General features: G+C 41.5%; 1 protein-coding gene and 1 long non-coding RNA gene across 13 annotated transcripts in view; both read left to right on the top strand.

Moving 5' to 3' along the window:
• LOC143659253 (uncharacterized) overlaps nucleotides 1-21,671 on the top strand; it is a 30,074-nt gene extending 8,403 nt beyond the window's left edge. Inside the window, exon 3 of the long non-coding RNA XR_013163483.1 lies at nucleotides 230-21,671. This is a non-coding gene — a long non-coding RNA (uncharacterized LOC143659253). The remainder of the gene's footprint in view (nucleotides 1-229) is intronic.
• Nucleotides 1-23,134, top strand: part of SIPA1L3 (signal induced proliferation associated 1 like 3) — a 308,825-nt gene that overhangs the window by 95,726 nt on the left and 189,965 nt on the right. The window lies entirely within an intron of this gene.

Here is a 23,134-nt window from a genome sequence, read left to right as displayed (position 1 = left end):
GTCTCCAGCATGGGGGTGGTGGGGTGGGGTGGGGTGGGTGGGAGACAGCAAGAGAGACAGGCTGGGAATGGCTATAAACTACACAAAGTGTCTGCCACAGGCAGATACTACTACTGTCCTCTACAGAGGAGAAAAGCCAAGGATCAAAGAGAGAAAATGGCTTGCCCAGGATATCATAGAGCTTGTAGAAGCAGAGCAGAGATTTGAACCCAAATCTTTCCTCCTGCAGGATTGTACTTGTAGTCCCTGTATGGTACTCCCTTCCCAGTAGGAGACACCCAGATGGCCACAATGCAATATGATGATCAAGAGCCTTGAGTGCTGCAGAAACACAGAGGAAAGGGTAATTCTGCGTGGACAGAGACAGGGAGCACTAGAGGGAAGAGGAGTGATTGAGTTGGGCTTTGAAAGGTGAGTAGGTGTCCTGCCAGGTGCACAGGAAACTGGTGTGAGGAAGGTTGGCTCCTGGCAGAGAGAACTAAATGAACAAAATGTGTGTGTGTGTGGGGGGGGCGGACAGCGACGCAGATCGAGTGTGTACCTTAATCAAGGCTCTTTTGATTGTAAGATGAGTTTGATGTCACTGGGAAGTCTAGAGGAAGGGAGCTACAGACATAGCTCAGTTGGGGGCTCAAATGTATCATTGGGGCTCTGTTTCTGCCTCATTCTGCTTGACTCCATGGTGCAGAACGCCTGGGTCCAAATGTAAATCCTAGTTTATCAATCCAGTGGAAAGAAAACTTCTTGTTCTTTAGGCTAGGCCTAGAGAAGACCCTAACTGGATAGCACGGGACGTGTGCCTGTCCCTGAAGGTGATGTTTGGGGGTGGGGGAAACATGAGCTTGGTGAGCCACATCTTGTCCTGTTGGAGAGGTATGTCCTGAAGGCCAGGAGTAAGGTGCTGGGCATACAGCTTACATCTGCAATTATGTGTGTGACTTTCAGTACGCGTCTTCACCCTCTGAAAAGCGGAAACGATTCAATAGTCCCTAGCTCATACAGGGTTTACGGCAGATTCCACATAATAAGTATTCACCAGTATAGTTAGGGAGTACTGTTTGGAACCTAGAGCCATGGTCTCCCAAGTGGAAGGCCCAAAATGGTCCCTTGCCAGGGATTAATGTTACCCTTTACTCCAGACTACCAGGGTACAAATTCTAGCTCTGGCAGTTCAGAACTGTATAGCCCTCTGGACTTGCGACCTTACTTCTCAGTGCCCCAGCTTCTGCACCTGTACCAGGGGAAGAACTACTTAGAACATTGCCAGGCACATGGTAGACATCAGTAAATATTTTTTTGGTAAGTACATGAATGGCTGAGTCAGAAGGTATGTGTGATTATTAAACCTTTTTTATTTGCATTGCCAAAAGGCCCCCCAGAAAGGCATTGTTGCAAAAGCAGAAGCTGAGGTGACCCATTTCCCTATTCCTTCGTCAGCACTGGGTCTTATCTTCTAGGGAAAAAATTCACTATACTTTTGATTTGATATGAAACCAGCCTAATATTGTGGGCATGTAAGAAAATGTCCATATTTTTCAGAGCTGCAACCTGAAATATGTAAAGGTGCAATGACATGATGTCTGGGGTTTGCTTTAAAATACTTCAGCGAGAAGGAAAGGGGGAAAGAATAGATAAGAAATAGGCAAGACTAATGTAGCAGTTTTGATCATTGTTAACTATGGGTTTCAGGTTGTGGGAAAAGGGATTCATTGTACCCTTCTCTACTTTTTTTAGAATGTTAACAATAAAACAGCACCATCACTACCTTCAACACAAACACAAAAGAAGCCTAGAAATCCTGAAGTGGGGAAGAGTTACTGAAGTTCTGCTGCACAGTTTAAAGGGCTCTGGGCCCAGGCCTTGCAGCCCACTGTACCCCTGGTTCTTCTCTCCAAAGATCCTTTTGGCTTAAAAGCTGAAAGGATACTAGCAGTTTCTCACCTCCTTCTGTGAACAGGGCTTTCAGAGACCTTTTCTTGAAATGGTGATTTTCCTCTTCACACCCCGGAGGGGAGGGCCAAGCTCCAGAGACCACCACTGCCATGGTGGTGGGTCTGGTTTTGCCTTGGGGTGGAGAAGTCACGAGTAGCTTTTCTCCAAGGATTTGCATGGTGATGACAAAATGTAACTGTCTGATCCTCCAGTGACCAAAAGTTGACTGCAGCCCCACTAATCTTCTGAACATACAAGACATGTCCTTACCCATCCCTGCCAAACAGCAGCTGCCTCTGGTCCTATCTCCAGATTCATATGTGAATAGCTTTTGGGCTGCTTTTTTCCAAGGGCTTGACATGTTTTCCATCCCACTGCCTGTGGAAGTTAGGGAGGGGCCTTCACATTTCTGTCTGGGCCTGGGTGGGTTACTGTCAGTTGAGCTGACCCCAGGTGCCCTCCAGAAAGGTCATTGTTTAAGAATGTTTCTTAGGCAGCCTAACAGGAGACCCACATGTGGATGTGGTCAGCTATAGCTTCCGGCTGTCCTGCTTTTGCTGAATTCCAGCAATTTCTCATTTCCTTTAGGAAACAGAATGAGTCTGGAGAGAATTACGAATAGCCTTGATGACAGGCCTGGTAATAGAGACATTTGGAAGCCTGCCTGAAGCTCATAGTTGGTGTCATTGTTGCCAGGGTCTTGAGCACTGTGAACCTAGGGCTGGATGGCCTGGGTTCACATCACAGCGCTACCACTTACTGGCCATGTGACCTTGGGAAAGTCACTTAGCCTCTCTGTGCCTCAGTTTCCTCATCTGTAAATTTTGATAGTACCTACCTCATAGGGTTGTAAGGGTTAAATTGGATAGTAATTGTAAGGTATTTTAAACTTCTCTTCTTTAGTAGTTGCTCATATATCATCTGAGGCAATTATTATGGTGATGCACAGATAAGATCAAGAACTGCTGATCTATACATATATATCTCTCTATATATATCTGTATTTATGTATATATATAAATCCCTACTATAGTACTATAGTAGGGATTTAGGTGGAAGCAAAAATTGGAGGAAAGGAAGAGGGAAGGCTCCTTCTTCCCGAATGATCTGCAGTTTGGAGAGATATGCTTAATTTTGCCATTTAAAAATACTGTTTTTTTACTTGATGTTCAAAATCTCCTAGAAAAACAGAGGTGAAAGTACTTTGAAAGGAGGGATATCTCTCTCTTCCTTTTCTATATAAACAGCAAAAAAAGACTGGAAGGAAATGAGCCATCATTTTACAATGTTATTCTTTGGTGGGAAGATAATGGGTAACTTTATATTCTTCTTTGGATAGTTGTTTGTTTTCCAAATTTTTAATATATACTACTTTCATAAACAGGAAAAGATATTTGAAAGGGTGAGAAATCATATAAGCTGTAGCTTCTGGAGAGATTAGGTGGAATTCTCCCAGAATGCAGCTGCCTGTTTAATGTTTAAGTGTCCAGAGAAGCCCATGCCACAACCTTCTTTGTTGAGGTATACTTGAGTTCTGTCAAATTTCTACCTAGAACGTTTTTTTATCTAAGCCAACTCTGTCACATTTACCCCTTCACCTTCCCAGCCTTGTTTCTGGGTATTCCGACTCTTCTCCCATCCTTCTCTTGAGATGAAAAACTCAAGTCTTTTATGGATCCGATCTGGAGAAGGAACCTCACTTGAAAATAGTCACGACAGTTGTACCTCAGAAGGTATGCTACACTCTAAGCTCACTGCCCTGTACATACCAGTGCTTAGGTTGTTAGCTAAAGTTATAAATAACAGTGAAATTGGAAACAGGACAGTTAATTTATTCAGTAAACATTGATCGGGGTCATCCTCTGGGCCAGAGAGTGAGCAAGGCAGACATGGTCCCTTCCTTTCCAAGCCCACAGGCAGGAAGGGAGAAGACATGAGGAACAAGCAGCTACCGAGATGAATACTGTGTTTTAAGCATCCTGAAAAAGGATCTCATTTTTCCTTTTGAGCTGCAGAACAGGGGCTTCCCAGAGGCTCCCCCAAAGAAGCGAAGTTTTAAATAACATATTCCGGGTGTGAATATAAAAAATAAAGTTGGTGTGTATTTCTAGATAAGCCTTACTTCTGAATATTTCCAGCTGTGGGCAGGGAGCTCCAGATGGGTGTTGCTATGGAAGCATCTTACAGTTCTCATTTCCTAACTGAATTTATTCCTGAGTTTCCTGTGATGGTGTCAGTTCCCAGTTGTAAATGTAAACTGAGGTGGGGTCCCTTCTTCCTGCTACCTCATAGCTGCACAGAGAACAGATCTGACTGGAAGCCAGCCCGGGAGCCCAGTGACAGTTGGTTGCGGAACCTGCCACATTGTGGTTTCTCTTCCATCTGGACTCTCTTTGAGTTCATGAGGGCTTCCTCCACTACCCCACCCTCAGAGAGGTTGAGTCAAATCTCTTTCATTCAGACACCTCTCAACCCCCACCCCACTGATGCCAAATTTGACATCCATTCTGACAAAAACTGCACTGGATATTCTTTGGGACTATTTGTGAAAAGGATTTGGTGACTTGAACAAAAGAACTGCAGGCAAGATGGTACAGTGGGGATATGGGTAATTCCTTACTTAGAGATAATGCTTTCAACTACTCTTCCGTGCTTTAGAAGAATAATTACCAACATGGGTTGAGAGTGTACAGTGTGCTATGTAAATCATTTTTAATCCTTTTAACCAATTATATGTTTTTTATTATTTCCATTTCATATCTGGGGAAACTGTGACAGGGCAGTTAAGTCACTGGCTAAATTGCTACACTGCTGTCCTCAATAATCTTGAGTTCGTTAGGCCTGTAATCATATATCAATAGAACCAGCTTAAGCAGAAGAGGAGGATTTAATCAGAGGATGCTGGAATAGCACAGAGAATGGAAGCAAGGCCTCTGGAAGCACTGTGTACCAGTCAGTTACTTGGTTGCAGGTAACAAAAACACCGACTCAGAAGGACATAAACCCTAAGGAAAAGGCTTAGCTCGTGTAACTGGAAGGCCCAGAGGTAGATTAAGCTTCTGGGCTGGTTGGTCTAGGAATTCAGGAATATCACCAGTGACCCTCCCTCTGTTCTTCCATCTCATGTCAGTGTCAACTTCAAAAGTGGTTCTCCTGGAAGATGCAAACTAGCTGCTTGCAATGGTCCAGGCTTATGTCTTCTCATTCCTGTCCCAAGAAATAGAGAGACTGTCTGCACCCAACCATAGTACACAGCTCCTGAGCTCCTCTCTGTGGACTAGCATATGTCATGGGATCTTCCTGAACCAATTACTGTGAGAGAGGGATGGAATCACACAAGCCAGCTGATTGCTTCTACCCAAAACCACTCATAGAGGAGGGACGGAGTGGGCATTGGGAAGCAACCAGCATGTGGATTGGAAGTGAAAGGTAAATGCAGCTATCAGGATTTTCTTCCTCACCACCTTGTTTTCCCTGTATTCATTTCCCTTTATTCATTTTCACATACTCATATTCTCTCTGACTTTTTCCCTGTTTGGTGGGAAACCTGACCATTCGCAAGCACAAGCTGTACACTATGCAATACAAGGTCCCAAAGAAAATAACCTTTTGTTTTCTTTAACCCAAGTCCAGAACAACCCAGGGAAGGGCCTCATTGGTCCAGTTTAGATCAGCCAGTTCCCTCTGGACTAATTAACCATGGTCAGGAAAAGGGGTCCTTCGTGATAGGCCCAGCTGAGGTTAAATGCTCTTCCTGGGTCAGTTCGCTATAGGCAGGCATGGAGTCATTCCCCCTGTTCCCACCTAGGTGGCCACTTTGCCCCCGGTGCTGGTCTGAATCTGTGGTGGACCCCAGGAAAGCCATGCCCTTTAATCCTCATTCAGTATTGCTGGGTGGGAGCGTTTTGATTGTTTCCATGGAGATGTGACCCACCCAATTGTGGGTGGTAACTTTTGATTACATGATTTTCATGGAGATGTGTCTCCACCCACTGAAGGTGGAGTTGCTTACTGGAATCCTTTAAAAGAGGAAATATTTGGGAGAGAGTCCCTTTTGGCAGAGCCACAAGAAAGCCAGCAAATACCGCCATGTTCGCCATGTGCCCTGCCGGCTGAAAGAGAAACGTTGAAAGTCGTCGGCCTTCTTGAACCAAGGTATCTTTCCCCGGATGCCTTAAATTGGACATTTCTGTAGACTTGTTTTAATTGGGACATTTTCTCGGCCTTAGGACTGTAAACTAGCAACTTATTAAATTCCCCTTGTTAAAAGCCATTCCGTTTCTGGTATGTTGCATTCCAGCAACTAGCAAATTAGAACACCCCCTTAACAGGACCTCTGCTAGGAATCATTAAAGCAGGACCCCTTGAGGTCAGAATGGGCCATCTTCTTGACCAGTGACACTAAATCTTCATTTCACTTCAGAACCTCTAGAAGATGAGGCATGTGCCCTATTGCATTTTCCAGTCTCCTAAAGTAGTCCTCTATAGAGGGGCCAAGTCTTCAGCATTGCCCATTAGACCCAGAGCAGTATGGCCTCTGCCTGGTGCCCACTCCAACTTCATCCCACAGCTCCCCCCACCCCGCCTCCTGAGCTCTCTGGCTTCAAAACCATTGCTTTAAGAGCCATATACCCCGTTAGTTCTCTACTCAGATCCTTTGTTCCCTATTCCTGGAGTGCTTCCTCTTCTCCACCTTATTTTGGCCTGGCTCCTCTTGACTCCTTTTTCAGATCTTCCCTCACACATCACTCCAGAGGCCCTGTCCTGACTGCCTCCACCACCTTTCATTCCAGAACCACTCAACTTACATTCTTTGTAACATCAGCTCCACGAGGGCTGGGACGAAGTCTGTTTTGCTAAAGTTGTTATCCCTTCTGTAGACTATGTGCTTACTGAACCTTGCCAGAGTGAATGAAGTGATAGGGCGAACAGTAATATAATATAAACAGTAGCAGTCTTTTCAGTATCTACCTTAAGGGAGACATACTACTAAGTATTTTTACATATAAAACCTTGAAATGATTGTTCTCATTTAACAAAATATAATAATGATGATAGTAATCTAATTTTGAGCAATAAGTGTCAGTCATCATTTTCAGTTCCTTATGTGGGTCATCTTATAGAATCCCTACAATAGCCCTTTGAGACCAGTGTTGATATCATCTCCATTTTACAATTGAGAGGAATGGACCACAGAGAGTTTAAATCACACAGCCAGGAAGTAGCAAAGCTGGGATTACAACCCAGACGGTCTAATTGTTATCCTGCTCCCCACCCCACCCCCCAAGTTGATGGTGACACAGTCCTAGAAAGCTTAAGCACTTTGACCAAGGCCCCACAAAATAGTAGGTCGTAGAGCTGCCCTAAATTAGAGCCAATATTTAAACCTCTGCAATTTTTATGAGATTGAGTTGCACACTAGCTTGCTGTATATATGCATATGTATTTCTTATATACTTCTATAATATTAATTTTACCTGCCTATTGAGTTGGTAATCTATTCAAAGGGTTAAAAATTTTGAAGTCTATACAGTGAAAATTCTCCTTCCCTGTCACCCTGTCACCCAGTACGCCTGCCCAGAGGCAACTGCTGTTACCAGTTTTCAGTGTATAGATCCAGAGATGTCTATACTTGCAATATTCACATTTACTGTTGAATTTGTTGACTATATTTTGCTTCTTCTTAGTGTTATTCCTGGTCAGTCCACATATTCCTCTAGGCAGTTTCCATGTTTCTAGTTTTTCTGCTATCCTGAGGCCAGAATCAGAGTTTTCATCCCTCTTCTTGTCTCTTGGTGCCAGCCTGAGCCCACTCCTCTTCCCCAGCATTGTTCCTGCCTCATTTGCTGTCTATAATCCAGGCTGGTATGGTTTCCAGAATTGACAAATTCATGTAAAACTTTACCTCAGCAAAAATCCATGATACTCTGAATGAGGGCAGTGTGATCTTGGCAGCCTTGAAAAGGCATAGAGAGGTGGGTAAAAGCACAGTTTGAAATCCCAGCTCTGCCACCCACTAGCCAGGTTTATCTTAAACAAAACTTTTGACTCTTTTGGATGTGTTTCCTCAGCTGGGAAATGGGTATAATTAGAGATGCAGATTTAGTGAGTTTATGCATATAAAGAATGAGGCATGTAAGCACTTCAGTACATGTTATAAGTTAATATTGTGTGCTGGATTCTCCAGTTAACATGGCTCCATCTGACTGACAATATGTGGGGTTTCTAGACAGAACATGGGAATATTTCATTTCTGAACAGATGTCTTTGGTTCATGCTGGCCTGGCCATATGACCAAGAGCAGGGATGAACAGGCAGAGGTCACACAAACACATGTGCTTGGAACCCATTCCCCATCCTTTCTCATTTGCCAGCTCTTACTCTTCCTGTAGAGGACATGACCCTTCCTGTCTCCCACACTAGGTCAAGGCCCCCTCCCTATTATATTCTAACACATTGCCCACTGTCCTGGACTCCTCCTTCATGACCTAGAATACCTTGATGATTACAGATTCATTGAGAATGAGTTGTTGAATGCCTCTTTCCTCTCCTAGAGGGTGTATACCATTTACTTATTTTTAAACATTTATTGGCCATCTGCTATGGACTGTGTGATGCTGGGGACACAGTGACCTCGGGCCCTGTTCTCTCAGAGCTTACAACTTATGGGGAGAGATAGACTTCAGGCAGTGACAGGCCAGAGTAGTCAGGGCTGTGAATGGGAAAACAGACAAAGGAGTCAGGCAGGGCTGGGGAGGCACAGGCAGAGGGGTCAGGACTGTGAATAGCGCAGTTAAGAATAGGCAGCCTGGCAGGCCACAGTGGCTCAGCAGGCAGAGTTCTTGCCTGCCATGCTGGAGACCCAGGTTCCTTTCCCAGTGCCTGCCCATGTTAAAAAAAAAAAATTGTTGAAAAAAGAATAGGCAGTCTGTAAATGTAAAAATTTTAAAATATTTTTACATGAGGAAGAACAAAGGAATGTCAGTACTACAGGGTATTGAAAATAGATGGTAATTCATATTTAAAATTTTAACTTATGTGAGACTAAAGCAAAAAAAATGTTTATTTGGTACAAAATTTATATTTTGACTAGTGCATTTCCTAATATAACTTATGTGGACAGCTTAATCGAACACCGTAAGTACATGGAACCTTGAGTAGGGCATGAGATTGTGTAGGTTTGTCCAGAGTGATGCCCTCATAAATCCCAGAGTGATTTGAATAGGGAATAAAAAAGTATTTGCAAAGTCCCCTTGGGGGAATGGTGAGAAAGGAGGAAAATTCAACTCCTCCAAGTGGAGAATTCCTGATATTCTCACAAGCAGTGGGGACAACCAAAGCAATAGGCTCAGCCCTCAATCTTGGAGTTTGTTCATATGAAATTAACCCCGCAAAGGATAGGCTAAGCCTACTTAAAATTTAGGCCTGCGAGTCACCCCCAAGAGAACCTCTTTTGTTGCTCTGATGTGGCCTCTCTCTCAATCAACACGACAGGCAAGCTCACTGCCCTCCCCCTCTCTGCATGGGACATGACTCCCAGGTGTATAGACCTTCCTGGCAACATGGGACAGAAATCCTAGAATGAGCTGGGACTCAGCACAAGGGATCAAGAAAACCTTCTCGACCAAAACAGGGAAAAGTGAAATGAGACAAGATAAAGTGTAAATGGCTGAAAGATTCCAAACAGAGTTGAGAGATTATCCTGGAGGTTATTCTTACACATTATATAGATAACACCTTTTTAGGTAAGGTGTAATGGAGAGGCTGGAGGAAACTGCCTGAAAATGTAGAGCTGTGTTTCAGTAGCCATGTTTTCTTGAAGATGATTGTATAATAATATAGCTTTCATAGTGTGACTGTGTGATTGTGAAAACCTTGTGTCTGATGCTCCTTTTATCTACCTTAGATGAGTAAAACATATGGATTAAAAATAAATAAATAATAGGGGGAACAGATGTTAAAAAAAAAAAAAAAAAAAAAGATAGGCGTTCTGGGACCAGGCTACCTAAATAGAGCCCTGGCTCCCCTGTTTACCTGGTGTTTGCTCTTAGGTAAGTTATTGCACCTCTCTGACCTTCAGTGGCCTTGCCTATAATAATTCAGGAGTCATGATGATAATGCCCACCTCCTGAGCTATTGCGAGTATTCATTGAGATTATGCTAAACCTAGGGTGGGCCTCATGGTAATGACCGATAAATAAGATCTCTTTCTATGCACATAGAAGTGTGTCTATACACAATTTGCTTTTTTTTCAGTCAACAAAAAGTCATGGATGTTTATACCTCTGTCTTATTTTTGTAACTGCTGCAAGAGCATTCATTTAGCAGATACGCTCTGAGCATCCTGTAGACATCCGGCATACAGTTCCAGGGGCTGGGAATACAGTTGTGAACAAGATAAGTCTTCTACAACCCACAGAGTTTATGTTCTCTTTGGCAGGACAGATAATAAACAGCAACAACAACATGAAAAATAACAGTAGTGATAAATGCTCTGCAAGGAATGAAAACAGAGTGAAATAGGGACCACTTGAATGAGGTGGTGGGAAGGCCTTCCTGAGGAGGGGACAGTCACAGGGCAGGAAGTAGTCAGCCTTGAGAATAGGTAAGGCAAAAATGCGCAGAGACCCTGGGGCAGGAATAGGTTTGGAAGGGAAAGAAGGACAGTGTGGCTGGAGCATTTGAGTGATTGGTAGAAAGTGGAAGGAGATGAGGTCCAAGAGGGGTCCTGAGGACAGGTTACACAGGGCCTTGTGGGAATGGGAAAGAGTTTGAATGTTATCTTAAGCAGGATCAAAAGATGTTGGAGACTTTTAAGCAGGAGGGCAGCCTGATGGGATTCCCTATTTGTTTTGATGTCTTTGGCTGAGTATGAAGAGTGGCACTAGGAATGCAAGAGTAGACTCAGGTGTACAAGAGGGAGATCTAATTTTGCTGTCCATGGGAAACATGATGATGACTTCACCTAGGAAGGAGGAGATGGAGAACAGGGAATGGATTCAGTGTATATTTTGGCATAAACGGCAACAGAACTAGCTAATGGACTTGCAGTGGAGGATGAGGGAAGAAGCAACACAAAGAATTCTGTTACATGGCTGCATTGCAATTTGTTGGCCAGTCCCTGGTGATGGACACTTGGGCTGTCTCCCATTTTTCCCCACTCACAGAGGCTGCTGCAGCCAACACCCATGTGTACACAACACCCATGTGCACACATCCTTGCTAAGCTCAGTCTTGAAAGATCAAGAGCAAGGCATTCCAGGTGGATGAAACTGCTCCAGCTAAGGCTAGGATCCCACTCCAGCAGCTGCATGGAGAGCTCTGCCCAAGCTTAGTTCACACCAGAGTGTGGAGTATTAGCAGTGTGTAACTGGCAGGACAAGGCCTGATGCTACAGTCTGAATCATATAGAATTGCATCCACTTTAGAGATTTCCCATACTGTCTTATCCCCCACCTTCCCCAGAGCTGTTTTCTCATCTGACCACATCCATCTCCCCCTGCCCTCCACTCCCACCCCCACTCTCCCACACACCCAAGTGAGCCTAGAGTTTCAGCCAGTGTGGCAGTAGCAGGTGCATTATGGTGGAGTTTCTGCTATACTTGGGGCCTTTGCTCTGTGCAACTTTGTTTTCCCTTCCCATGAGTCACAGTGAGGATTAAAAGAAGTGACTGGCGAGGCCTTTGGTTGTGAGCCAATACTGGAGGATGACTCGGCCAGTAGGAAATGAACTAGAGAGCCTCTTGTTTGTAGGAGTTGATTCTTCCCTGTTCTTTGTCTTCTGTTCCCTGGTGGTTCTTGACTCTGGCCTTGTTCCCAAGAGTGCAAGTCCCTTAGGCAGTAAGTGCTTCTGCAGGCCTCCCTCACCCTTTCTGAGGAGCTGTGTTTATGGGGCACTCCAGGCCACTCAGCTAGCAAGCACTGCTCAGCCAATTTGAATTTAAAGCAACTGTGTTACCTGCCAGCATTGGAGGAAAGAGCCTCTGCTCCCATTTACACTGCTCATTGGAGCCCTCAGGTCCCTGAAGACTTGGTTCCGACCTTGCTTGTGTTTCTCTATCTTGTGATGCTGGGAAGTGCTGTCCATACTGACTTGTCAAAATTAGCATCACTGGGAGTTTGCCTTCTGCCTGCCCTGGGGCTGTAGGATAGGAAGAATTGTGGATTGCAAAAAGGTAAAATTTGACATGTTTCATTTTGTACCAAGCCAAAAAGAAAAGGGACAGCTTTGAAGGAGAGAAATAGAGGGCATTAATGAGCTTAACTAAATACTCTCCCAAGTCATTGGAGAATCCATGAATCGTTGTGACTTTTTTAGAAGGCAGTCTGAAAAAAAAATCTTACTTTTTGAATGTGAAGTTCATGTACATGATAAAAATTTCAAACTGCACAAAAGGGTATACAGTAAAAAATAAACCTCCCTCCCCTCCTTTGAGGTCACCCAGTTCCCCTCCTGTGAGGACAGCCATTCCAGATCTGCCCATCAGTGATAATACAAAAACAAGTGTATGTTACACATAAAGTTCTACACCTTGATCTTGGGAGCTGTTTCGTAATACAGATTTTTTTTTCTTTAGCAGCTATATAATATTCCATTATAGGCTATATCCCAGCACTGCTGCCCCTGAGAACCTACCCTACAGAAATAATAGCCCCAGTACAAAAGAATATTTATTGCAACATTTTTTGCAATGGCAAAAAACAAACTCTGAAAATCTCCTTTTTTTTTAAGTGCATGAGTCCTCAATATAACAGTATGTTATAGTCTTATAGAATTTAATGGAAATCTATACTAAATACCATTGAAAATATTCACAAGAGAGTAACAAGTGAGGAAAATTAGTTATAGAACATACCTGATTGATCAGTTTTTTTAAATAAGATATATTATGCATAGGTACATGCAAGATGATAGATATATATGAATATGTAATAATAGCAGATATTTCTGAATAATACCATTTTAGGTAGCACTTTTTTCTATTTTTTTTCTTTTCTACTTGTAGCTTTTTTTAAACTTTTTTTATTGTATAATATAACATGTATACAAAGCAAAGGAAAAAAAAAGCAACAGTTTTCAAAGCATTCTTCAAGTAGTTACAGGACAGATCCCAGAGTTTGTCATGGCCTGCATAACATCATCTCAGATTTTCCTCCTAGCTGCTCCAGAATATAGGAGGCTAGAAAGAATGAATATTTTTTATCATCACGATCGACTTTTTTTTTTCTTTTATGAAAAAAATAACATGTATACAAAAAAGCAATAAATTTCAAAGCCCAGAACAGCAATTAGTTGTCGAACAAATTTCAGAGTTTGGTATGGGTTACAATGCCACCATTTTAGATTTTTACTCCTAGCTACTCTAAGATACTGAAGCCTACAAGAAATATCCATTTAAAGAGTCAGCAATCATATTCATTTGTTAAACCTTCCTTCTCTGTAAACTCCACCATCACCTTTGATCTTTCTATCCCACTCTTGAGGCATATTTGGGTTATGGCCACTCTAACTTTTTCATGTTGAAAGTATCTATCAATAATATGGGGTAGGGAGATAGCACTAGCTGTTGTGGAGAGGCTGGGCCCTCTAAGTTTCAGGACTTACCTGGTCCAGGGACCTACCTGGAAGTTATAGGTTCCTGGAAAGTTACCCTAGAGCATGGAATCTTTATAGAATCTTATATGTTACCCTAGGTGTCTGTAGGATTGCCTGGAATGGTTTGGGCTGGGGTTTGGCAAGTTATGATAGGTAGCAAGGTCTAACTGAAGCTTGCATGGGAACAACCTCCAGAAGAACCTATTAACTATTTGAACTCTCTCTGCCCCTGACACTTTATTAGTTACACTTCTTTTCCACCTTTTGGTCAGGATGGAATTGATCCCACGGTGCCAGGGCCAGACTCATCCCTGGTAGTCATTTCCCATACTGCCAGGGAAACTTTCACCCCTGGATGTCATGTTCCATGTAGGGGGCGGGGCAATGATTTCACTTACAGAGTTGGTCTTAGAGAGAGTGAGACCATATCTGGGCAACAAAAGAGGTCCTCCAAAATAATAGGGGTAACAAATGTTAAAATAAATCTAGTAGATTGAAATGCTAGTGATCAATGAAAGGGAGGGTAAGGGGTATGGTATGTATGAATTTTTTTCTGTTTTCTTGTTATTTTTCTGAATTGATGCAAATGTTCTAAGATATGATCATGATGATGAATATACAACTATTATGATGATATTGTGAGTTATTGATTATATAACAAGAATGGAATGATCATATGGTAAGAATGTTTGTGTTTGTATGTGGATATGTTTCATAAATTAAAAAGGTCCTCCAGAAGTAACTCTTAGGCATATCTATAGGTAGGCTAAGCTTTTCTGTTACTTACATAAGCTTCACAAGAATAAGCCTCAAGATCAAGGGCTTGGCCCGTTGATTTGGCTGTCCCCAATTTTTTACACAGTATTGGCATTCCCTGATGCCAATTAAAATTTAATAGTTCCATATTTTTTCTCCCATTCCTCAGGGGACTTTGCCAATACTTTTTGATTATCTTCTTAATATATCCTAGGATGTATCCAGGCATTAATTTAAGCTATAGAAGATTACAGGCCCTCATTCTTATTCTGGGCTCCCTGTGTTTCAGGTGTTCAAATGAGCTACCCAGAAAGGTTGAGTTAGAGTAATGTGCTACAGAAAATTCAAGTTCTAAACAAAATAAACTTTTCTTCCTTTGGTTTCAAAGAGCAGGTGTGGTTCTAAAATATAGACAATGTCTTCCTTAATCCTGTGTTCGGAACTGAACACACCTGATCGGCTTCGTTCTTATCTCTCAATTGATATATGAAACAGCCTCTCAAAATCCAGAAATAACAATTACCACTCAATGTGTCTGCTAAAAGAGTTTGCAATCTAGGCCTCTATTTTCTTATAAGCATTTTCTAAAAGAGGTAATATAATAATTGTTCTTCCATTTCTGACTCATTTTGCCTTACCAGATGTCTCGCAGGTTCATTCACATCATTTCATGTCTCTTGACTTCATTTCTTTTTCTAGCAGCACAGTATTCAATCATTTGTATACACCATCATTAGCCAATCTACTTCTCAGTTAGTGCATCTTTCTGCACCTGCATTTATTAAGCATAATGTATAATGCTCAAGAGTCCACAGTCCATCAACACTCTCAATTTCAGATAATTTCATTGTTCCCAAGAGAAAGATATCCAATAAGCACACCCTCACCAAGTAGGAAATCTAAACCTCCCCTTAACACTTGTCCCTCCCCCCATTATTTACCCCTGCTGTTACTGTGGTTCTCCTGATGTTTTCCTGTTAAGCATGCAATAGCAGTTTTCTCCCTGTACCCTGGACTTAAATACTCTTTGTACATGAATCATACCTTTGAAGTAATTCTTGCAAGAACTCGTGTATATTTCTAGTGTTACTCAGTGGGACACATAGGTCTATACAACTTCTTTCAATATTGTTCACCTTCAATATGGTAATATTACTTATAGACCCACTAGAGAATCACCTTCACTCCTATCTATTCCCTTACATTGAAGTTCAACCACATTAGCTAATGGTTCACCTATCTCTAGCGTCTAGGTATCTCTAAGTCCCCTATATTCTGTATTATAAGCCTCTGATTTTACCCTTACCATGGTCATAAAAGTGGATTCATACAGTATCTATCCTTTTGTGTCTGGCTTATTTCATTCAGCATTATGTCCTCAAGGCTCATCCATCTTGTCCTGTGCTTCAGGATGTCATCTCGTCTTACTGCTGCTTAATATTGCATTGTGTGTATATACCACATTTAGTTGAGCCACTCATCTGTTGATGGGCATTTGGATTGTTTCCACCTTTTGGCAATTGTGAAGAATGCTGATATGAACATCGATGTTCAAATGTCTGTTTGTATCACTACTTTCAGCTGTTCTGGGTATAGACCAAGTAGTGCCATTGCTGGGTCATAGAGCAATTGGATATTTAGTTTCCTAAGGAACCGCCAAACTGTCTTCCATAGTGGCTGTACCATAATACATTCCCACCAGCAGTGCATAAATGTCCCAGTTTCTCCACATCCTCTCCAACATTTATAGTTTCCTGTTTGTTTAATAGCAGCCATTCTTACAGGTTTGAGGTGGTATCTCATTGTAGTCTTGCTCTGCATTTCCCTTATAGCTAATGAAAATGAGCATCTCTTCATGTGCTTTTGAGCCATCTGTATTTGCTCTTCAGAAAAATGCCTATTCATATCTTTAGCCCATTTTATAATTAGGTTGTTCTTTTGTTGTTGAGTTGTATGATTTCTTTATGTATATATGATATTAAACACTTGTCCAATGTGTGATTTCCAAATATTTTCTCCCATTGAGTAGGCTGCCTCTTCACCTTTTTGACAAAGCCTTTTGATGTGCAGAGGCATTTGATTTTGAGGAGTTCCAGTTATCTATTTTTCTTTTGTTGCTTGTGTTTTGGGTGTAAAGTTTAGGAAGCTATCTCCCATTACTAGGTTTTGAAGATGTTTGCCTGTATTTTCTAGAAGCTTTATGGTGCTAGTTCTTACATTTAGGTATTGGATCCACTTTGAGTTAATTTTGTATAGGGTATAACATATAAGGGTCCTCTTTCATTCTTTTGACTATTAATATCCAGTTCTCCCATGCCCGTTTATTGAAAGGACTAATTTTTCCCAGTTCAGTGGATTTGGGGGCCTTGTCAAAATCATTTGACCATAGAATTGGTGGTCTATTTCTGTGCTCTCAATTCAATTCTATTGATTAATACTTCTGTCTTTGTGCTAGTATCATGCTGTTTTGACCACTGTGGCTTTATAATAAGTTTAAAATCAGAAACTGTTAATCATCCCACATCATTCTTCTTTTTTAAGATGCTTTTAGGTATTTGGGGTCTCTTTCACTTCCAGATGAATTTGGTAACTAGTTTTTCCTAGTTTACCCAGTAGTGATTGGAATTTTGATTGGTATTGCATTGAATCTGTAGATCAATTTGAGTAAAATTGACATCTTAAGTATATGTAGCCTTCCTATCCATGAGCAGGGAATGTCTTTCCACCTAGTTAGATCTTCTTTGATTTCTTTTAGCAACGTTATATAGTTTTCTGTGTGCAAGTCTTTTACGCTCATAGTTAAGTTCCTTCCTAAGTACTTGATTCTTTCAATTGCTATTTTGAGTGGAATTTTTTCCTTAACTGACTCCTCATTTAAGTCGTTGCTTGTGTATAGAAACATTACTGATTTTTGCACATTAATTTTATATCCTGCCACCTTACTGAATTTGTTTATTAGCTTGGGTAACTTTGTTGTAGATTTCTCAGGATTTTCCAAGTATATTATCATGTCATCTGCAAATAATAAGAGATTTACTTCTTCCTTTCCAGTTTGAATGCCTTTTATTTCTTGGTCCTGCCTGATTTTGCTCTAGGTAGACTTCTAGTACAACACAATGTCAAATAATGGTGGTGACAGACGGCCTCCTTTTCTTGTACCTGATCTTAGGGGGAAAGCTTTCATTCTCTCTCCATTGCGTATGATGCTGGCTATTGGTTTTTCATATCTGCCCACAATCATATTGAGGAGTTACCTTTGAGTCCTATCTTTTGAAGTGTTTTAATCAGAAAAGGATGTTGAACTTTGTCAAATGCTTTTTCCACATCAGTTGAGATGATCATTTGATTTTTCCCTTTAGATTTTTTAATGTACTGTATAACATTAACTGATTTTCTTGTGTTGAACCACCCTCGTATTCCTGGTATAAACTTACTTGGTCGTGGTGTATAATTCTTTTAATGTGTTGTTGAATTTGATTTGCTAGTATTTTGTTGAGAATTTTTGCATCTTATGTTCATTAGGGAGATTGGCCTGTAGTTTTTCCTTTCATATATAGCATCTTTACCCAGTTTGGGTACTAAAATGATAATAACTTCATAAAATGAGTTAGGTAGTGTGCTGGTTTGAAAGGAAGTATGCCCCCTAAGAAAAGCCATGTTTTAATATAAATCCCATTTCATAAAGGTAGAATAATCTCTATTCAATACTGTATATTTGAAACTGTAATGAGATCATCTCCCTGATTGATGTGATTTAGTTAAGAATGGTTGTTAAACTGGATTAGGGGATGACATGTCTCCACCCATTTGAGTGGGTCTTGATTAGTTTCTGAAGTCCTATAAAAGAGGAAACATTTTGGAGAATGAGAGATTCAGAGAGATTCAGAGAGAGCAACACTACAAAGCAGAGAGTCCACCAGCCAACGACCTTTGGAGATGAAGAAGGAAGACACCTCCCGGGGAGCTTCATGAAATAGGAAGCCAGGAGAAAAAGCTAGCAGATGATGCTGTGTTTGCCGTGTGCCCTTCCAGCTGAGAGAGACGCCCTGACTGTGTTCGCCATGTGCCTTCTCACTTGAGAGAGAAACCCTGAACTTCATCGGCCTTCTTGAACCAAGGTATCTTTCCCTAGATGCCTTTGATTGGACATTTCTTTAGACTTGTTTTAATTGGGACATTTTCTCGGCCTTAGAACTGTAAACTAGCAACTCATTAAATTTCCCTTTTTATAAAAGCCATTCCGTTTCTGGTATATTGCATTCCAGCAGCTAGCAAACTAGATACAGGTAGTGTTCCTTTTTCCTCAAATTTTTGGAAAAGTTTGAGCAGGATTGGTGTTCTTTCTTTTTGGAATGTTTAATGAAATTCCCCTGTGAAGCCATATGACTCTGGGCTTGTCTGTGTAGGAAGATTTTTTTTTGCATGGGCAGGCACCAGGAATTGAACCTGGGTCTCCGGCATGGCAGGCAAGCACTCTGCCTGGTGAGCCATCATGGCCTGCCCTGAAGGAAGAATTTTTTATGACTGATTGAATCTCTGTACTTGTGATTGGTTTCTTGAGATCTTCTATTTCTTGTTGAATCAGTGTAGCTTGTTTGTGTGTTTCCAGGAATTTGTTCATTTCCTCCAAGTTGCCTAGTTTGTTGGTGTATAGTTGTTCATAGTATCCTCCTATGAGTTCTTTTATTTCTTTGGAGTCTGTGGTAATGCACCCCTCCTCATTTCTGATTTTGTTTATTGGCATCCTCTCTCTTTTTTCCTTTGTCAGTCTTGCTAGTGGCCCATCAATTTTATTGATTTTCTAAAAAAAACAACTTTTCGTTTTATTTATTCTTACTGTTGTTCTTTTATACTCCCGTTCATTTAACTCTGCTTTAATCTTTGTTATTTCTCTTCTTCTATTTTGCTTTGGGTTTAGTTTGCTGTTCTTTCTCAAGTTCCTCCAGGGAAGCAGTTAAGTCCTTGATTTGTGCTCTTTCTTGATTTTTTAAATAGGCATTTAGAGCAATAAATTTCCCTCTCAGCACAGCCTTTGCCATATCCCATATGTTCTGATATATTGTATTCTCATTTTCATTCATCTCCATGTAGCTGCTGATTTCTCTAGCAATTTCTTCTTTGACTCACTGGTTGTTTAAGAGTGTGTTATTTAATCTCCATTTATTTGTAAAGGTTCTCGTTCTTCAGTGGTTATTGAGATCCAGCTTCATTCCATTGTGATCAGAGAAAGTGCTTTGAATAATTTCAGTGTTTTTAAATTTATAAAGACCTGTTTTGTGCCCCAGCATAAGATCTGTCCTGGAGAATGTTCCATGAGCACTAGAGAAGAATGTATATCATGATGTTTTGGGGTGTAATGACTTATATATGTCTGTAAGTCTAATTTATTTATCAAGTAGTTTAACTTCTGTATTTCCTTATTGATCTTCTGTCTCATTGTTCTGTCTATAGAGGAGAGTGGTGTATTGAAGTCTCTTATTATTATTGTTGAACATCTGTTGCTCCCTTCAGTTTTGCCAATGACTCATGTACTTTGGAGCTCCTTGATTGGGAGCATAAACATTTATGGTTGTTATATCTTCTTGGTGAATTGTTCCCTTTATTAATATATAGTGTCCTTCTTTGTCTCTTATGATGTCTTTACATTTAAAGTCTATTTTGTCCATTATTAGTATAGCTACTCTGCTTTCTTTTGGTTACAACTTGTGTGGAACATCTTTTTCCATCCTTTCACTTTCAATCTATTTGTATCCTTGTGTCTAAGATGAGTCTCTGTAAGCAGCATATAGCTGAATTATGTTTCTTAATCCATTCTGCCAATCTGTATCTTTGAATTGGTAGGTTTAATCTGTTAACATTCAAAGTTATTACTGAAAAGGCATTTCTTGAATTCACCATCTTATCCTTTGGATTTCATTTGTCCGATCTATATATTCTTTTCCCTCTATATCTTTTTATCCTTTAAGTTACCCTTACTGCTGCTCTTCAATTCTGTGCCTTCCACCAGAGCTCCCTCTCCTGTCTTTTTTTTCAACTGGAAGAACTCCTTTCACTATTTCTTGTAGGGCCAGTCTCTTGTTGACAGATTCTTCCGGGATTTATTTGTCTGTGAAAATTTTAATCTCTCTCAGTTTTGAAGGACAATTTGGCCAGGTACAGAATTCTTGGCTGGAAATCTTGTTCTTTCCAGGTCTTAAATATATCATACCACTGCCTTCTTGCCCCCATAGTGCCCCTTGAGTAGTCTGAACTCACCCTTATGTGGTTACCCTTGTATATAGTAGATTGGTTTTCTCTTGCTGCTTTCAGGATTTCTGCTTTTCTTCAGCATTTAGCAGACTGATTAGTATGTGTCTTGGGAAAGGCTTATTTGGATTTATTCTATTTGGAGTTTGTTGAGTTTCTTTGACTTGTATATTTATGTTGGAAGTTTATAAGGGTTGGAAGTTTTCCCCCATTATATCCTCCACTAATCTTCCAAGCGCTTTACTCTTCTCTGCTCCTTCTGGGACACCAGTGATTCTTGTATTTGTGTGCTTTGTTTTGTCCATCATTTCCCTGAGATCCAATTCACAGTTTTCCATCTTTTTTGCCATTTGCTGTTTTAAGTGTTCATGTTTAGTTGTCCTGTCCTCCAGTTTGCTTATTCTTTCTTTTGTCTCTTCAGATCTGCTGTTGTATATCTCTAGTATGTTTTTTATTTAGTCTCCAGCATCTTTAATCTCTGTGATATCTGCTATTTTTCTATCTATTCTTTCAAATTCCTCTTTATGCTTCTTGTGTCTTCTTGATCTCCTTTATACCATTGGCCATCCCATTTATTTTATTTAGTAGAGTTTGATTAGTTGTTCCAATGTCTTTGTCTCTTCTGGTGTTTTAATTTGTCGTTAGGCTGGGTTGTATCTGTCTGCATCATCATATGTTTAATGATCTTCTGCTGTCTTTACAGCATGTAAATATCTTGATTGGTTTACTTTGGAAGTTGATTTCATTCAGTAGTCTAAAGCCTTGTATTTGCAGGATGGATGTGGAGCAGGATGCAGGGCACAGGGTGGGGCACAACAGTGTAGTGATGTGTTGCAGCACAGGTTTATGCGCAGCTTGAGGATGCTGTGCTGACACCTGTGAGCATAGGTGCCCAACAGCAGGGAAGATGTGGCTGTGCACAAGTCTGGGGGGTGGGGCTATGGTGTGCACTGGTCTAGGACATATGGCCCTTTATGCACATGTGCAGAGCACAGGGCAGCTGGTTGGCATTGCGCCTGCATGGGCTAGGGATGGATGTGACCCGGTTGCACAGGTCAGTGCTTGCCCAGAGCTGGAGTGCATGACTGGGGACCATGCACATGCACATATCTGGGAGGACCGTAGACTGATAAGCATGTGCGCGGAGCTGGGGCCATGGCTATTACACTACTGTATGGGCGGGGGGCGGTGTAACCTGGTTTTGAGGTTAAGCACCTACAGCCTTAATGCACTGTCCACTCCCTGCTGGGAGCAAGGACTGGGAGGTAGGGCTCAGAAGGTGTGGGGTGAGACTGCACTTTTGCAGAAGAGGTGAGTTGGGCTGGGGCAGGTGTGCGTGTGTTAGAGGTGGAGTTGTGGAACAGGTATGCATGTGAGGGATTGGTAGGGTGGGGGCGCTTGGAGTGTGAGGTGGGGAGGTGGGTGACACAGGGTTCAGGTGCATGGGGTGTGGGTTGAGTGGCGGGTCACAGGGCTGTGCTAGTGAGGGTAGCACATTCAAGGAACGCAGCTTGGCTTACTTCCTAGTTCCTGTCTCCCCATCTGTGCACTCTTGAGCACTCTGGGCTTCCGCGTTAGGCTGTTTACACCAGCTGGGTGGTCTCCAGTTCTCTTCTTTTCTCAGTTCCTCAGTTTTTGCAACCACAACCACCTGCAGATGTCACCCAGCTTGTCCAAGAGCAACCCAAATGCCCATGTTTTTTTTTAATTTTTAATTTTTTTTTAAATACCAAAAAACACCAAACAAATGCAAACATTCTTGACTTTTGATCATTCCATTCTACATATATAATCAGTAATTCACAGTATCATCACATAGTTGCATATTCATCATCATGATCATTTCTTGGAACATTTACATCTATTCAGAAAAAGAAATAAAAAGAAAACAGAAAAAAATTCATACATACCATACCCCCCACCCCTCCCCCTCATCGATCACCGGCATTTCAATCTAAATTTATTTTAACATTTGTTCCCCCTATCATTCATCTTTATTGCATACGTTTTACTCATCTGTTGATAAGGTAGATAAAAGGAGCATCAGACACAAGGTTTTCAGAATCACACAGTCACATTGTGAATGCTATATCATTATGCAATCATCTTCAAGAAACATGGTTACTGGCACACAGCTCTACATTTTCAGGCAGTTCCCCTCCAGCCTCTCCACTACATCTTGACTAACAAGGTGATATCTATTTAATGCGTAAGAATAACCTCCAGGATAACCTCTCGACTCTGTTTGGAATCTCTCAGCCATTGACACTTTATTTTGTCTCATTTCACTCTTCCCCCTTTTGGTAGAGAAGGTTTTCTCAATCCCTTGATGCTGAGTCTCAGCTCATTCCAGGATTTCTCTCCCACGTTGCCAGGAAGGTCCACACCCGTGGGAGTCATGTCCCACGCAGACAGAAGGAGGGTGGTGAGTTTGCTTGTTGTGTTGGCTGGAGAGAGGGCCACATCTGAGCAACAAAAGAGGCTCTCTTGGGGGTGACTCTTAGGCCTAATTTTAAGTAGGCTTGACCTATCCTTGGTGGGGGTAAGTTTCATATGAACAAATGCAAGATTGGGGGTTCAACCTATAGCTTTGGTTGTCTGCAC

The sequence above is a fragment of the Tamandua tetradactyla genome, chromosome 16 (assembly GCF_023851605.1).
Source record: "Tamandua tetradactyla isolate mTamTet1 chromosome 16, mTamTet1.pri, whole genome shotgun sequence".
Lineage (NCBI taxonomy): Eukaryota > Metazoa > Chordata > Mammalia > Pilosa > Myrmecophagidae > Tamandua > Tamandua tetradactyla.
This window is presented reverse-complemented; position numbering and strand designations above follow the sequence as displayed.